We start from the raw sequence: 18,275 nt of genomic DNA, 5'->3' as shown, positions 1-18,275 counted from the left end.
GTTGTCTAACATTTTGGCACAGACTGAAAGACTGTATGAAGATTGTGGGAGTAGCCAAACTCACTCTACTTTAAAGAGAATACTATCATTTTGTAATCTGACACAATGGGATTTTCTTATGAAGATGAAGCTTTACAGTAGAGCACTGTCATTCATTTAAAAGTGTATGTCTGGTATCCAAATGTATGGTATAAAATCCTTGGAAGCAACGTGAAGTGCAGTTTATTATATTCCCTGAAGCATTTCAGAGAAGTCAAATAAGCTTTTCCTTTAATAAGCAAAGCTGCCATCTCAGATGGAGTGGATTGGCTGTGGCTTACAATCACAGCAAGGCCAAGTAGACCACGTTGCTAGTTCATCCCGGTACCTGCCTCCTGTGCTTGCACCAGGAAGAGGGAGAGCTGCATGGCCAGGACATTGCTGACTGGTAATGACACTAACCTGAGATTTGAATGACTCAGTTCACTTCTCTTTCTGACTATAGACATTCTTTGTGGGGTGGCAATTTTCTTCAATTCTGATGTGCTTCACTTTCTTGTAAAATGGAGCTGATATTTGTCCACTTCAGAGGAATGTTCTTAGATGAGTCAGTGTATTATACGTCTGGGACAGTTTGAGCACCTATGGTTTCTGAGGAAGAGCCTGGTGAGAATATAGATCAACCTCTGCTGCTCGTCTCCTTCAGCCCCTGAATAAAGAAGTATCAGCTTGTGCCAGCTTTTATCCATTTGTGTTCTTATCCTTCACTCAGTTCAACTAGATTGATTTGTGGTTTTTCCACTTGCACTTGAGATTTTTGTTTTGGCAGGCATCTCTGTTCTGACAATTTCTTTCTGACATTTGGCCAAGAAAAAATGACACAAACAAATTAAAATTTATTTCCTTGCTATAGGGAACCCCATCCACAGAAGAACTCAGGAGCTGTTATCTTTCAACCTACCAGAACAGGGCTCAGATTTCTTTTCTTTCCTTGGTTAAACCAATATCACTTTGTGACAGAGATGAGAATTTACAGATTGTCTTAGGAATTCATCAAAAGGTGAAGTCATGTACATGACCACGGGACTGATCTGAGAGTTTTATATCTCTTGCCAGTGCGGTACGAGCAGCCTGGCTATACCAGGCCACTTCCTCAACTAAAAGAGCCACTCAGTCTCCTTCTCTTAAAAAGCATTAACCAGCCTAGGCCACTTTCACAGCACACAACCACATCCCGCCCCCTCTTAAAAAAAAAAAAAAAGTAGCATTGGATCCTCAGCAGTGTGTTGGTTGATTTTTTTTATTTTATTTTTATTTTTTTGTACTCCTAGTGGTACAGGGTCATCTGATCATCACCTTCCTTCCTTCTTTCCTTTTTCTATTACCTTCAATTTTTCTCCATCGCTGTCTTTTCTAACGGAGGTCAAATGCGTGTATGTAGGTGACACTAATCATTTCATGCCATTTGTCTCTCTCCTCTGTTCTGGCTCAGCCCCCTTGTGACATTCTGCTGTTCGGCCAATGATGAGTGGGGCCTGGAGTGACATGGAAATGAGCTCAGGAGCGAGTTTATGACACTGCTGGGGTCCATCTGTTAATGTAAATGTTTAAGGTAAAATGCATTAAGGCCTGTGAGCTGACGAGACGTTTCATTTGCACCCTGCCTCTGGGATTATTTCTGGCTCATGCCTAAGGGCAGCAGAGTTCCAGGGCAGACAAGTGCTTTTTCTTCTTAATCTTTTTGCTAGTGCAGGTTTTACATTATGGTAGAGATGCCAGACCCTGGAATGTGAAATGTACTGCTTAGATTCAAAATGTGGGTTTGGTTTTAAAAATTGACAAGACTTCTCTGTCCCCCAAAAAACTCGCAGATTCCGTTACTTTTTTTTATTTATAGAGAAAAAACAAACAAACAAACAAACAAAAAAAAAAAAACAAAACTCAAGCACTCTTATTTTTGGAAACAGGAGAGACATCTCATTTTTTTGTTATTCAGATGTGAGAGAGCTGGGTTAGTAAGCAAGAAAGAGTAGTTTATAAGGAGAAAGTGGAATGCATTCACATAGTTTATCTGTTGCTTTGTGCATGTCTCTTACCTTGAAATCAATAACACCAACAGGGGAAGGTAAACTAGATTTTTCTAATGTGTTCTGATAGTCTCTCACGAGTAATTTAGGGGAAGACAGTTTAAAAAGGTCTGAAGGTGTATCACTGTATGCCTGTCAAGGGGTACTCCATAATTTTAATCCTGATAGTCTCCATTTTAGTCTGTGATGGATTTAGATATCCCTGAACCTTAAGGGAGACATAAGCCTACAGTGTTATAGAGCACGTAGTTTAAAGCACAACTCTTGTGCATTATAGAATGGGAATGCTTATCACTTCACTTGTTCTTGTTTGTTTACTTGGGGGAGGCAAAGGTATGTGCTATGTATGTTTGATGTTATTCTGTCCTTAAAACAACATGTAGTCAGTATGGATGGGAATAATGTTACGTGGCATTTCTGTGTTCCTGTTTTTCTAAGAGTGTGGACTCTGAGAGTAGGGTAACACGGGAACTAGAGCATGGGACATTCATCTCAACTCCAGTGACTTTACTAATTTAGTATTTTGATAACGCAGACAAGGTCATATGTAGTAATAAACTGTCTGGTGATTACATAAGTCTCCAGTCTGTATCTGTAAGTCTGGGCTGAAACCAACATTTTTCTTGTTTTCTTTGCACAGATAAGTTGTTCATACTGTAAGATGTATATGAAATGTAGATACACTGTTTGGAACCAAGAAAATCAAGCAAATCATAAAGCTATTAAAGAGAATGGTGTCTGGCCCATCAAAACATAGACTAGGCTGGGCTTCAGTCGTTTCTTGGGTTATCTTGGGTGTGCAACTCTGAATGTGACTGGATAGCTTGGATGTGGCCAGCCCTGGTACCAGCAGTGGAGAATTCTTGTCTGTCTTCCAGAGATAGGACTGGAGAGCAAATATTCTCACCTAATTCTTTTTCCTACCTTGGCAATTTAAGTCTCTGTGAATAACAAGAATGACATTGGCAGTGAAGGTTGATGAAGAACTTTGTGCTGAGGTCTTGTTAGCTTAGCATACTTATTCTGTACTAATTCCTTGCGTGGGCACCCTGCACTGAACGTGCCTTTGTGTGGGTTAGAAGTGGATTAAGCTTAACTGCCAAAAAGAACTCGGGGTATAGAATAAGGGAATTACGGGCAGAATGCTGTTAAGTCACATTGTTATTTGTTCTGTAATAATTTCCCTGTGTTGGCAAGCACTAAGGAAAAGCTTCTCTTTTCATGGTGAGAGGGGAGAAAATCCAGTTTGGATTGAGCATGTCCTTCTTTTCTCCTCTTTTAACTCCAGTTTGCCCTCGGCGCTGAGCTGGAGGATCATACATTCACCTCTCATTCTCCATCTGAGGAAGATTGATGTGCAATTAAGATATCTAAGGAGATATATTAAACCCTCCAAATACTCTGAATTTAGCCATGAATCTTCTTGTTATTTTGTTTTCCCCCACCTTTGTATCTTGTGTGTTGCTCTCTCCTTATCTCTAGCACTGTGGTGACCCTGGTGCATACTCCAGTGAAGGGTGGGAGCTGGAGGTATCATGAAAGCTAGTCACTGAAATCTGCCTCCAGTCACAAAGCTCTTTGAAAACTGACTTGATATCGTGCCTTTTACTTGTCTTTTCTCCTGTCTCATGCTGTGTTAGGGTAAGTTTTGATGAGTCACGGTTGCTGCGACGTGGCCAGGCTCAAATTTCAACTCAAAACTTGAAATTATTTGCTTTTAGTATCAAAAGAACTTGTGAAGTTTTAGAAGTTTGTTTCATGATAGTTGTTTTTTTTTTTTTTTTTTTTTTTTTTCCAGGAAACTGTTAAGAAAGGTGGAAGCGTAACTTTTGGCTGACCATAAAGTAGGGGAATTGTTAGAAATTCTTGAGAGACCTGTCATTGTGAGACATTTATTTTCTGGATACAGGTGTTCAGTGTACGTGGATTCTAAGATAATTTGTCACTGATTTGCTTTCCTAATACTGTAACAGAGCTCCTCTCCCAGAAAGAGGATATTTTCTTTCTTCATTTTTATCTTGTTCCTCCTATCTTGTAAGTACTTTCTGTGCTTCTTCAAGCATCCTTCTACTTAGCTTGATTTACATCTTTCTTTCTTGTGGCTTTTGGTACAGGCAATATTGCACATACCTGTGTGCATTAGGATTTCAAAAGGATATTCTGACAGAAGACATTTCTTCTGATGTGTAGGAGTTACTACTAATCTGAAATGTTAAGCCCATTGCTCCTTCTCTTGCCGTATGCGTGATACTGTTCTTTTGATGGATGTAGTTGTTTCTTGCTAATGATCAGACTCATGATCCATGTAGATGTACTAATCTAGACAGTGAGTGATGTCTCATCATACACTTAACTTTGGTGAAAACTTTCTCTTCATTAGAGGAGACTGTTTTATCCCTGAAAATGCATTTTTCAAAAGTGTTATGCTTAAACTGATGTTGCTATTGCATTTCTGATGTCATTATTTCTTTGGCCTTGTACAAACCAAAATCTGAGACCTCTGGGAATGTATTGAATTTGTAACCATTTTGTCTGTGTCTTGTATTATGGATTTGATACTAACCTAGTTAAATGAAATGGAAATCTTTCCACTCAGACCTATGAATTTGGAAATCGGACCTTTTATGGTAACTGAGAAATAAGGCACGTTATCTTTTGTTCCTTATTTGCTTGTCTGCTGAGGTGCAGAAATCCTCTACCGTGTGCAGTTTTTCTGAGAGCAGCTGAAAAGCAAAAACATCAGTAGGTTATATGCCCATCAGTTTGTAGAAGAGTCTTATAATAGCAAAGATTGCTGAATTATACCTCTAGTTTTATAAAAGCTTGAGAAAATTCCCTCACCAGGAGGCAGAATCCAAACCGTGATTAGTTGTGGTCAACAAGAACTGCACAGGATGTTCAGCTAGACCAGAGCATGAGTTTGTGTTCTGACCAAATCAGACTACAAGTAATTACGTTCTCCCTGCAGTTTCAATTGCATTGGATATTCTTCAGTTCCTTGCCAGAGTGCTTGTAAAGCAAACAAATAAACCCTAACCTGCTACAAGCTTTTAACTGTTTCTCCCACTGGTACAGTGGCCTGTCTTTACACTGTCCTGTACGGTAGGAAGACTTTGTCTGTCTCCTGTTCTCCAGTCTAAACGGTGCCTCTATGATTAATTTAGCAGTCTGTGCTCCTTAAAGAAGGTGTTACTTGAGCGGGATTTTGGCTGATCAGACTAGAGGGAATGTGATCAGCTGGTGCCTAGCAGTGATAACACAAGGTCACAAACATGTTAAAATGCTAAGAAGAACATGGAGGTTTGTGCCTTCCCTGAGTGGTTGTAGCAGAGAGACACAGAATTCTAGCAGAAGTCAGGACATCACGTACTGGATCGTGGCTTTAATAGTCCCTGAAGAAGCTGACCATCTACATAAGCTGTATTTGCAGCCCTTTGATGCTGCTAGTTGTAAATGATTATACTGCTGGTTCATTCAGTGCCATCAGCAGTGCTGAATCTACATTGCTTAGGAAATTATTTAATAGCCTCTGATAAGGCTATTACAGTGTGGTTAGAGATTACAAAGACCTGTATTACAAGTTATATCAGTGAGAATGTGATGCTCTACAGCAGGTGTTGTAGATGTGCTTCTGTGTCTAATTATTTTCAAACCATCTCGTAAGGAATGTGAAAGGTTAAGTATCCAAGTATACCATGAGATGTCTTTGAGTGCTGTCACATGAGCTCTTGAATGGACAGAACAGATTCTAAAGAACAGATTTCTAAGGGAATAGTGGAAATATTTGAAGATAGATTGAGAATACTGCCTAGCTTCATCCCATTGCAGAGACATATTAATGGATCTCGCTTATGGTTTTCACTAGCTCCCACTCCTTTGGAAATATATGCTGGCATTAACTATTGGAAATAAACTCTCTTTGGTAGAATTGTGCCAACACATGATGTAAGTGGATTGAGCTCAAAGGATTGCTAAGCATAAATCTGAAGAATGGAAACATTCAACAGATAAGAACTTGAGAGCACGGGTTCCATCCTGAAGAGTGATGAGGAATTCTGAATTCAATTAGTTATAATTTAATTCAACACCTGTAGCCCGTGATGCAAAATCACCCAAAACTTTTAAAGCAAATGTATATTTGTTCTGGTAGTGGTTGGTTAGGGTAGAAATTAGATTATTTTTTTCAGTATTAAGCTTCCAGTATTATGTTATTTATTATGCTTTACATAAAGTAGTGATGTACTAAGAAACACTAAGAGTCCTGACCGAGCAGCGATCTTGAACAAGTACCTCAATTTACTAATATGAACAATAAGGTTGCCCTCACGTGAATATTCTTCCTGAAGTTAAACCTCAGGTATGCGAGAGTTTGAAGCATAAGTGATAAATTTTTTAAAATATTTTTAACAATTATTTTATATGGATAGATAAAAGCCTTTTTTTTTGTCTGGTTAAGATACATTTTTGTAGCCTAGGATATTTTATTTGCTGTGATTTCTTTTGCTTCAGAAAAGTGATATGAGTTAAAGTATAACTGCCCCAATGGAACAAAGTTAATAGCCATTTAAATTAAACTACAGCCTCCAGTGGATTACCACCTCACTCTCTTTGCTCTAAAATAGAGCCATTTTATCCCCTAGGTTACATAGTCTTTACTTGCTGGTCATGGGAATTTAAATGTGATGCATTATCCACAGGAGGGCTCCCTTATTGTTCCCTGAAGGTAACAGAAACATATTGAGACTTTCAAGGGGAAATTTCAGTTTCAAAATGCAAATACAAGCAATAAAGGGTTCAAACAGTCTTTTTCCTAGTTCACACCAAAATCTGGCTTCATGAGAAATTTTATGCAGACCAGCCTTAATGTACTTTCTGTTTTACCTCTGAAACTAAAATCAAGGTTGGGAATAATATTCTTTCATTATATTTGCATGTTTCTGAGTATTTTCTGAAGTGTTTTTGTTTTCTCTGAGAGGTTAGTGTTAAGTCTGTGGAGAACTACAAAATCAGCTCACATCAGGGTGGATGTAAAGGTAAATACAAACACCATGTTGCAAATGAGGTGTTTACAGAATGTGATGAATCCTCAGATGCTTTTCCAATTGTTCTATATTTATTTTATCCTTTTTACTGCAGACTGCCAGGCAAGAAATTGGGCTGGGACACCTGGAGGCTAACATCTTACAATAATCCACGAAGCAAGTGCTTTGTGAACCACTGGCAGTGCCAGTTCTCCCATTTTTCTTGCTCTGGCCACGCACCTCTAAAATGACAAAGAGTTCATTTCTTTCAGTCTTTACAAGCCATGGACCCTTTGCTAAGGTTCTTGTGATAGGGAGCTGTTCATGATGTGACTGGGGAGAGGGATACAAATGGGTGTCCCATCAGAAGCTGCAGCTTGTCTGGTAGTTTTAGCTAGCTCCTCACCTTGTTGAGTAAAATTGTATCTGGTGGTTCAGCACTGAAAGAACTTGACTGGAAGCCTCCTGAATCATATCTTCTATTTTTCCATGTGTAAATTTTGGAATTTGTATTGGTTAACATGGTCATTTCATTCTTCAGTGATGTGCAGCTTGGGCTGATGTCTACCAGTTGTTCTGCCTTACCTTGCCTCTAGCTAGTTGCAGATACAAGTGCGTTCCAAGTCCAAGAAGTAGTTCCCCTTTCAGGCTGATGTTTGCAGCATAAGCAATTGTTCTGCATAATATTCCCCTTACTCTTCGTGAGAACGTTACATGAAGAAAATGTCAAGTGCTCTGGTGCATTCTGAGCTTATCTACTACCTTTTAGTCAGTTCCACTGGGCAAGAAATTCCCAAGAGAGAATTCTCAAGAGATAATTCAGGATAAAATTTTTGCAAACTCAGGAGAACAGGATTAGACTCCAGCTTTTTGTTTGAGTAATAACTAGCTATTAGCTGATAGCATTAACTGACACTGTGACAAGATGCCAAGCTATCTGGACTATCTCTAGCATTGATGGTTCTGTTGTATTTCTCTCAGTGCTAGATTGACAGCAAACGGTGTGGTATTCAGAGAAGAACTTGGGAAAATAGTTAGAACTGGAAGCTATGAAACCAGATGTGTTGCTACAGTGATGAGGGCTGAGAGGCAGCATGATATAGTCATCAAACTGTCCATGTATAAGGGTCAGAATTCCTGAACTGAATTCATAATTTTTTAGATTCCTCTAGGAATGTCAACCTGATGAAAGTGCAAAAACAAAGACTAATGCTTTTATACTTTGTAGGGTTTTTACAGGTTTTATTTAGCATTGTCAAAGTTTGACGTCTCTGGTTTGGAAATGGCATGCAGACGGGGAGTATTATGGTTTGCCATCAAAGGTGCTGGCTTGGGAATGTGCTCCAGGTAATTTGTAGGTGCTAAATCACTACGTGTCCCTGTGAAGAGTTGTGTTTTATATGATGATCCCTTCATACTGTTTTTTAGCTGTTTGGCTAGTTTGTGAGGGTGGGATTCCTTTTTCTAAATGTCATAGATATTTTAAGGATATCTAAGCAGACTTTGTCCATAGTTAGCAAAATGACAACAAATGCAGACCAAATAGGACTGTGCACAGATACTACAATTGGGTTCAATCTCGATTTCAAGGTCATAAAGTGAATGCTGAGGTTTAAAAATGGTTCAGAATAAACAACGCATTTGTCCAATTCCCTTCCTTTTTTTTACATTTTTTTTCCTATACAAACTGAGTGGTTTTTTTTTTTTTTTTTTATTCCATGCTCTTCAGGAACTTCCTTAGCAAATGTTTCTTAGTGAATCTGTTCTTTCCCATCTTTTCTGTATTTCATTGAGGCTGTCTAAATTTGCATCATCTATGCAATTGCTATTTGAAATGTGCATCTTTTCAACACTGACTGGAATATTCCTCTAATACCATTTGCTAGAATATTTGCAAATGCAAAAAGGCTGCAAAAATAACCAAATCACATGGGATGCTGATGAGAAGTATAGGAATTGGATGATACAGCAGTAAAAACATGATTCTGATCTGCAGTTCTTACTAGTAATGCTTTTGTGCAGCTATGCTGATTGAAAGTGGTGACCTTGAAATTTCTTTTCATCCTGTAGGTAGAGATGAGGTAAATCAGGGTTAAAAAAAAACTTGTCTGTAGTGTTAAATGTTAATGTGAATTAAGCCTTTGCTCCTGGCTGTGGTAGATTTTCATGTGGAAAATCTGTTACACCAACACCCATGTGGTTCCTACAAACAGGTGTAGTAAAAGCATGAGTGCAGGGTAAAGTGCAGTGACAGGACAGTGGCTTTAAACTAAAAGAGTATAGATTTAGTTGAGATATTCCAAAGAAATTCTTGACTACAAGGGTGAGCATTAAGGTACATGATGAAGCAGTACAGACCACCCTCAGTTCTCTGCTGCAGTTGTTCACTGTGACAAAGACCTACTTTGTTCAGACGAAAATGTCTATAAAATGTCCACAAATTTCTTACCTACTCCCATGTCCTGGTATTTAGGAGGAATTATGAGGATTGCTTTCCCAGAAGCAGTTCACAATTTGCCATGTCACCATACCCCTAGAGGACAGCTCAAACCGAGTGTGCGCAGTTGTCCCATGTTTGTGTGCAGTGGCCTCGTGCATACGGGTGACACTTGCATTCAGCTCAGCTACTTTATTTATCATGTTGCTGTTTGCTTTGCTTTGTCTCCAATCTTTTTCTCTTTCCAGTTGCTCTCAGATGTGTTGGCTTCTATTATTTATCCCTGTACCTGTTGCTTTGTTGAGTCTGCAGCTTGCTGACGTGCAGCTAACATGGGTTTTTGCTTCAGTTGAAGTGCACTGGAGTGTGAAAGAGAGGCCACAGGAGGACAGTGCTGGCTTCCTGCGGGCCCCATGCAGCCTGTCTGCCAGCGCTTCCACAGGACTTGTTAGTGCCGGTGCACGTCAGCACAGCAGCTGCTGACCCCCTTCCATGGGGTTCTGTGAAGGAAAAGGCTGAACGACGCCAAAGGGTACTCCTTATTTTCTTGGCATTACTACAGCAGGGCAGTGCCCAGCTAACGCTGTCTTTTTGTCTGTGAAATCTGGAGGTGTTTATAAAATCGAAGGTGTCTTTGGAGTCCAGTTTGTGATAGTGTTTCGGTGAAGTGTTAGCAGTTTTTCAAGTGTCGCAATCCTAATATACTTTCAGCATGTTGAAATAAGAATGTCACAGGTGACTGAGTTGCGTTAATTCTTAGATTACTTAATTTTTCTTGTATTTTTTATTAATCTTTACCTAGCACCTATTTTTGCTGCATCTAGACATTTTGGTTGTACTGTTTTAATGCTGTAATCACCTCACCAACAATACTAGATCCAATGGTATCTCTTCTTGGCTGGAAACCTGGCAGTGAACACCTTAAGTGACTGAGGTTCTTGTACTGAGTGTCCCTAAGTATGAGGACCCTCTTCCTGCAGGCTCTAGCCATAGTTGCCTACCCCCTACAGCTTGGATTGCTCCTCACACTTGCCTGCTGCTGCTGTGGGTCTGATTTCTCTGCTGTGTGGAGCTGTAGCAAAGGGTGTCTGCCCGCTCTTCTGTTGTGCTGATCTTCAGTTTTTCTTCATCCTTTATAGTTGGCTTTGTTGCTGTTTCTTCCCCTTCCTGTGCATGCAGACAATCCCAAAAGGCCAAAGAGGTGCATAAGAACTAGAGACAAGTGAAAAGCCTTTTGTTGAAGAGCAGAATACAGTGGAGCCCCAGAAATCCAGAGCGCTGCACTGCTGTTCACTTTCCATGGTTGTCTTGTCTCATAGCCACTTACAGTATGTATATTTACACTGCTCAGGCACAGAAAAACCTTGAGCTAACATGATTTCCTGTAACTTGTCTCCTATAAGTAGCTCCTTAAGGCATAGAAGAAGCTTTTTTAAAAGTCATAAATATATAGGAATAACCAGATAAGTGCTGTACAGCATTCATTCCAGCCATAAAGTTTGTGGGCATGTCCCGTAAAACCAGGGTTTGACATTTTCTAGGCCTGCGATTTCAGGCTTGGGGCTATTGAAACAGGTAGAAAAAGTGAGCAGGACATGGTGTGAGAAAAGGCCTAGGGAAACTATGAAATGATGTAATTTGGTGGTCTGATAGGAAAAATATCTAAATGTATATGAGAAATTTAAATTTCATATTATTGACTGGTAACACTGTCAGAAATCATACAGGCATCGGAATTAGTTCTTTCTCCAAAAGATTTAGTAAGGTTATTGTAGAAAACATTGTTTTCTATTGGCTAATTTACTACATTCAGAGAAATACTTGTAGTGAGAACTTAATCTCTAAGATTTGCCCACTGATTAGAGTGTATATGTGCACACTAGCAACCTCTTTGAATGGAGACATTATTCTGATGCACTGGAAATGGACGAACAAGTATTGTGTGTATTTTGAAATTCCCAAACACTAAAAATGTAGTTGTCTGTGGAGATTTTTTTGGGGCCTGTTTCTGTGATATGATTATTTAGATGCTGTTTGCTGATGCTGTGATGTGCTTACCTGTCCTTAGCTCACCATGAGTTGTTACGCCTTGACACTTGGCACGAAGACCCCTCCAGGAACCTTGTGGATGGAAGGTGGCAGCAAAGGACAGTCTCCAGGGTTAGAGTTCTTGCTGCTATGTATGCTTTTCACTCCTGCCTTCAGAAAATGCTCGAGTCTGATAAGAGCCAAATGTCTGGGGGGCAGAGAGCAAGGGTAATAATAGACCTGTAAGGAAGTTAGTGGGTATCATGCATCAGAAACCCAAATCTTGTGGTTAGACACTGGGGGATGAGGGTGTGGTTTTTTTTTTTTTTTTTCCTTCATGGGGATGATTGTGGCTGATGGAGTTTGCTCACCCTGTTTTTTTTGATCCTGTAGTGCAGCTGCTGCTCTATTTTCTACATGGCTGGGCTTTACTGCAGACCTGTCGAGCCATAGCTCACTTTGATTGATTTTTCTTTTCTTTTTTAAGAAAAGAGATTGCCATAAGCCAGCGTTATGGCAATGCAGCCCAAATACATAATTATCAGGACAGGGAGACCCAATGGGCAGCCCAAGCTACCTGGGTTTGAGACAGCTAGATTGGCTTAGCTTTGCTTCTTTAATGTTTCTTACAGGAGTCTCGGGCTTTTCCCTTTCAGTGGTGTTTGTATGATCTCTGTTGTGTATTTATTTATTGAAGCTTTTGCTTTTTTTGTTTGTTTTGGTTTAGTATTTTCTTTAAGCAAGGGGAAATGAACAAGACAAAGTCATCTAAAGAAGATAGTCTCATTGACTTCCATGTGCTTGTGGCAAGGCGGGGGCACTTTAGCTCTGAGGACTGCAGTTTGGAAGTGTTCCTGGTGAATACTATCTAGAAGTATTCATGGTTGTCTGGTACTTTCTGTGAACTGTATTGTGGGTTTAAGCCCAGCCCTAAGGTCTAATGGTGGGTAAAAATTATTGGGGAGAAATGTAGCACCGCCTTCCTACTTACCTGCTTTTGTGGCAGGAACTCTAGAGGTCAGTGCACTGCAGAGTGTACATAGAAAAGTCTGGGAGGAAGGATGGGAGGGACTGTAAATGTGTACTTGCTGAAAAATGGAACATGTTCTTGAATAATGGTAATAAAGTAGCTGTGCCAGCTAGGATAACACCCTGAGTTAGATATTTTTTTTTTTAAACTACACCGAGTGTACTGCCTTAAAGTTCAACTGGTGAAGGATTTGGATACTATATCACCCTGTATTGTGTTAGGTGAATTGCTGTAATTAACTGTTTCCACACTCTTCATTGCAAAGGCAGGGTAAAACTTAGCTTAAATCTCTTTTATGGTGTCTTGTTCAATTGCAGTAATGTGATAGTACACCTAAGAATAGTCTGCTGTAACCATGTCACATAGATCGTTCTTGTTGTATACTGTTGTCAAATAAAAACATAAAGTTGGAAAGGCTGAGAGCATTTATCGATTTCTCAGTTGAGGCATAAAAGAAGTAGACAACCTTTCTAGGCTCAGTGGCTTAGATCTGGGAAAGAAGAGGGAGGAAGAAAGGGACATCTTTGACATGGATGACACAAGGACAGTGGTTACATTTCTGACATAACCCAAAAGGCCTGAAGGTTGAGAATGCCATGTTTGGTTGCATTGAAGGAGTGGTGTAAACAGGGGCTGAGCTGGGTGGTTCTTGAAATACTTGCTGGCATGATTTAATGGAATGTATCTGATGGATGGATCCTTTAAAATGTTTGCTGAACAGATGGGTGAGGCTGTGGACAGCCTATAAGCAGTACCTCTGAGGGATGTTAGGAGTGTGTCTGTTTATTTCAAGGGAGTACAGCTCCAAAGCTGTTAATGATGTTAACTTTAAATGTAAGCATAATTCACTCTTTCACAGCCAATTATTTTAGTTGGAACATGTGGTGAGTTTTATGTGAGAAGTTTGCACTGAGTTAGAGTTGAATGTCATCAATTTCCTTTGCAGAATTCATCCCCTGTTGTTTTGGGCCTCTGCTGGCCCTGGAACTTCTGCTGTCCAAATGAAATTATTCGTTTTGTTGTTGCAGGACTTGACTAATGCTAAGTCCTCAATGACATGCTAAGTATGACTATTAATGAGGAATAACTACTTACTTCCAGAAATTTTACCTGTTAGACTTGTAGTAGTAATGGTCCTTAATATTAACATTTCTTCTGTGTTGGTAGCTGTAAGGAGAAGGTGAAGAAGTTTGTAGGTAGCATGGTGGCTTCACCAGGGGTTCTGATTGCTGTTGCCAGTGATTAGACCATAGCATTCGAGCACCTGGAGGAGGTGGTCTTATGCACAGAGCTAGAGCTGATTCCATCTGTCCCCTTGTGTGGGATGACTGCAGAGTAGTAACCATCAGTCACTGTCAGCAGCATGCTCTTATTGCAGTAATAGATGCTAGATTATTTATCGCTACTACCTTTACATTAAAAACTGTGCTCCTTCTCATTACAGCAGCTAGCCTAAATTTTGGGGATAGGAGTTCATACATTCCTTTAAGGTAACTAAAAATAATCATTAAAGACATCTGTCTCCATCCAATTACTTTTTTTGTCTATAAATGAAGTCCTCTGTTCTCAAACAACAAAATATAAAACATCAAAATCCTTCCTCACCCAGAGCACTAATTCTCTTGATACGGCATCATTCCCCAGCAGCCTTGTCCCACAGCCACACTATGCTGCAGGTCGGCTCAGCCTGAGCTGAGTTTCTGTCACTGCCTCTATATGGAGAACGTGTTCCACTCTCACACGACTTCCAAAGCAGTTGCAGCAGTTAAAGAAGTGTTTCCAATGAGCCCAGTTAAACCAGTGCACTCATTTTGGTTTAAACCTGGTTTTCATCAATTTATGGAAAAGCAACCAAGAGTGGTTTGAACACACAAAAAAGTAGTCATTAAATTAAAATAAGCCAACCTTTGGTAGAAGTAAGACCTTTTAGATATTGATTTCTCCTAGATTAATTTTAGATGGATTTGCTCATGGGCATAGCTGTAATGTTTTGAAGAAGTAAAGGTAAGATAGATGGGCAAGAAACAGGATAGAGGGGATGGGTCAGAGAGGGGGATGTAATAAACACAAAGGAAAGGGCATTAGTAGTTATTTTCTTAAAGTGGTGTTCTCTAAGCACATTTACAAGTGGGATCTTTATAGCTTTTTTTTTTTTTCAAGCTGTTAACTATTTCACATCACTTTCTATTAGGAAAACTTAATCTTTTGGAGTAGTAATAGCAAAACAGTATTGAAGCTTTGGGTTTTTCTGTTTCTTGGTATTTGCCCTAAAATAGAAGTCCCGGTGTCCTCAAAAAGCCAAGTGCTGATTATATTATTAGAGAGGAGGGAAGGGACCAGGCAGGCCTGATTAAAATACTGCTTGGGGTTTTGGTGGTGGTTGTTGTTTTGTTTGTTTTGTTTTCCCTCAGGAAGCATAAATCTCTGTGCTCCAAAAGGGACCGGCTATGTGTGCGTGTAAGAGAGCAAGCGCGAGAGACTTAGAGTGAGTGCAAACACTAATGCATCATGGAGGACAGGTCATTCTGCTGAACGCAGTTTCAGCTCCTGAGTGTTTGGAGATTAGAGGCAGCAGTAATTTCTGCCTGCTGTGCTTTATGTTAATGTGGCAGTCCCTTGGTTGTATATTTCTGCTGAGACAGCCATTTTTGTGAAGCTTAATTCTGATCATAGAGGAAGCAGCAAGGGTCTCCAGTATTGGTGTGCTTACCCTTTTAGTCCGATTTAGTCAGGCAGTGAAACAAGACATTTTATTATTATTATTTAATATTGGGATTTAAGGTCTGTTTCTTCGGACTTCCATGTGCTGAAATTGTAAAATTACTTGGGATGAAACAGTAAGCGCTGCCTTTCACCTTTGACTAAATTGTCCAACGTTAATGCTGAATCTACCACTTGATCCAGTTCCAGTGGATGGGTATAAACATTTCTCCAGAAACTTGACAGCAGTTCCTCAGCCCTAGAGGCTTTGCAACCCCAGAGGTCTTGATTTCCCACTCCACCTCTTCCATCATCCTATGTTTTCCTGCAGTTTGTCCCATCAGCAGAGGACAGAAGTACAAGTTACGGTCAAAGAACACACAGTGGAAAGACTGAAATAAGTGTCTGATATTGAAAAAGAAAACAAAGGTCAGGGGAACAAAAGAAAAATGTTTTAGGAGTTGAAACAGTTGTTTTATGGGGAGTACCAGAGGAGTTAGGTTTATATTGTTTGATTAAGTGGTAGCAGGGAGAAAGAAGGGTAAATACAACTTTACTAGTGGTTTAGGATTGTAAATACTACAGAAGGAGACAAGATATTTAGATGACTACAAGTAGAGAATAGGAAAATTTAAGGTAAGTGTTATGGAAAACTTCCTGTCACAGAGATGTGTCTTTGAACTGTCAAGCTTTGGAATCATTTCCCAAGGGAATAAAATAGAAACTCCATGGCTTGACAGGTTTTGAATTAGACTTGGAAAAATGTTACTCCATGCGGCATGCAGAATAATCTTCCTCTGGCAGCAAGATAGCATGTGAAAGGAGGAAACGATGATCTTGCAGAAGAAATTATGGTCTAGTGATTTATACACAGAAGTTTGCATCAGGACACCTGATTCTTTTCTATATTTTATCACTGATTTACTTTATAATACTGGGAAAGTTATTTAATCTCTCTGTGCTTCTGTGTACCGATTTGTAAAAGGAATATTTCATCATCTCAAGGGTTTACTCCCTGAACAGTGTTTTCGTAGCTAGATGATACTCAGGGGTGTTGTGATGATTTTTAAAAATGTGCATAGACTGGAGGTGACTGGAAACTCCCTGTCCCATGTGAGTTACTGCCTTACCTCAAGACCAAAAGAGTTGGTTAAAGCATCCAGTCATTCATTTCCTTTCCCCTGACAGATTAAAGTCTGTATGGCAGAGCTGATAGAAAGCTTGTTCTAGGCTGCCCACAATTTGCTGCATTGCTTTTGTCTTTTGTGGTTCCCTTTGTAAAGTAATATTTGCCTGGGGAGACTGAAGAGAGAAAAGCAATCATTAGGCTGTGTTCATTTACATCCAGCCTTAGAGCGTGTGGTGCAAACCCAGAATGGAGCATGGCACTGCCTACTTGTTACAGCAGATTGGTGCCATTCCTGTTTCCCACTAACAAGCTTGTTTTTCTGAATTGCTAGCTCCGTCTCCTCAAGAAGCCACTAGCAATCATGCCAATTCCATCACTGTTCTTCCCCTCGAGGATCTTCCCTCATCCCCTGGTACCACAGTTGCGCAGTGTTGTGTGCCTAGCCTCAGCTCTTTGCCATGGAAGAAGAGAAGACTCTTCTCTCCACCTTGATTAAAAGCCCTTGGTGCACGTTACAAACAAGATGTGATCTGTGCTGCCAAAAGCCTGGCATCCCATGCTAGGCATAGTAAACACATGTCTCACTGGGGTCTCCATGGTGTTATCCTGTCTAGCTTGCTACCAGATTTGAGATTCTGAGGAAGGGTTTCTTCAGCAGCAAGCAGCAGCAGAACTGTGATCCAGTGGCCCCCAGGCAAGCAGGCAGCTAACAAACCTTTAGGGAATACGCAGGGCTTATTTGAAAGCACCTGGGGCTAATGTTTGTATGAATAATATTCCAAACAGCAGCAAACCCAAAGATCTCATTATTCAAACCGGGGTTTGCTCTCTCTTGTTTCTATTATTTATCTATTTTAAATTATTTGCTGATCCAGTGAAGGGGCTACATTAATGCAGGCGCTGGTCTCCTCACCATGGACCTGATGTTTTCTTTCACACTGATGTGACTTATCTGAGATCAGTGGTATTATTGTTTATTCATGCCAGTCTAATTGAGAAGACAAACAAACAGATTTAGGCTATCTGTAATCCTAGAAATTGAATAAATCAGATGATTAAATCCGGGGACTTTCCACCCTATTAAAAAGTTTCCTGATGTATGTGGAAAAATAGAAAGCCTCGTAGAAACTGTTGTCTAGAGTTTACATGTCAGTCTGCTCATACCTGTCACAAGATACTACTTTAACCTGGAATATAATAGCAGAAAAGAGTCAGAATGAAGTCAGTAGTTAGGACCCATGGTGAATAAGCCAGCTTGCATACACTAAGTCCCCCTTATGGAATACTGTCTGTTTTGCACTTCATATTTTCCATTTGTAAATTATGCCATTGTGCCACCTGATCTCAAAAGTAGTTTTCCAACTAGCCTGTGAAGAAAATATTTAGAGTATATTGCTACATGGAAAAAGAAGGAAAATATAAATTGATCAAAAAAAAAAAAAAAATTAATTGCTAGCTGCAGGAAAAGAGCTCAGAAAAAACAGTGATTTTGAAGTACACATTTTAGCAGCAAGATATCCTCACAAAAGCAGTTTTTGTCGCACTGGTTTCTCCAGGTCCATGAAGGGAGAACACATGCACCACATAAGCCCAGGCTGTCTCTGCAGCTCCACCTGCTCTAGCACAGCCTGCTGGAGTGTGATCCTCCCACTCGTTATTATCTGACTCATGTTGCAGAATGCTTTGTTGAAAAAAATAAAGAAAATACCAATGTGCAGCAGGCTTTGTTCCTTTGACATAAATAACAATTTCTCCTCCCTTTTCTTGGTGACTTGGCAATTCTCATGTAAATAATTTATCATAAGAAGCACACAAGATGACACAAGGGTCCAAGTAGGAGGGAGCTAAATTTGAATCTTAAATG

The 18,275-nt window shown here is 39.9% G+C and overlaps 1 protein-coding gene across 5 annotated transcripts in view; it reads left to right on the top strand.

Moving 5' to 3' along the window:
- Positions 1-18,275, top strand: part of NRXN3 (neurexin 3) — a 973,627-nt gene that overhangs the window by 491,641 nt on the left and 463,711 nt on the right. The gene's annotated exons all lie outside the window — the stretch shown is intronic.

This window comes from Anas platyrhynchos, chromosome 5, assembly GCF_047663525.1.
Source record: "Anas platyrhynchos isolate ZD024472 breed Pekin duck chromosome 5, IASCAAS_PekinDuck_T2T, whole genome shotgun sequence".
Classification (NCBI taxonomy): Eukaryota; Metazoa; Chordata; class Aves; order Anseriformes; family Anatidae; genus Anas; species Anas platyrhynchos.
Note: the sequence above shows the minus strand (reverse complement) of the source record. Positions and strands in the feature narration are given on the sequence as shown.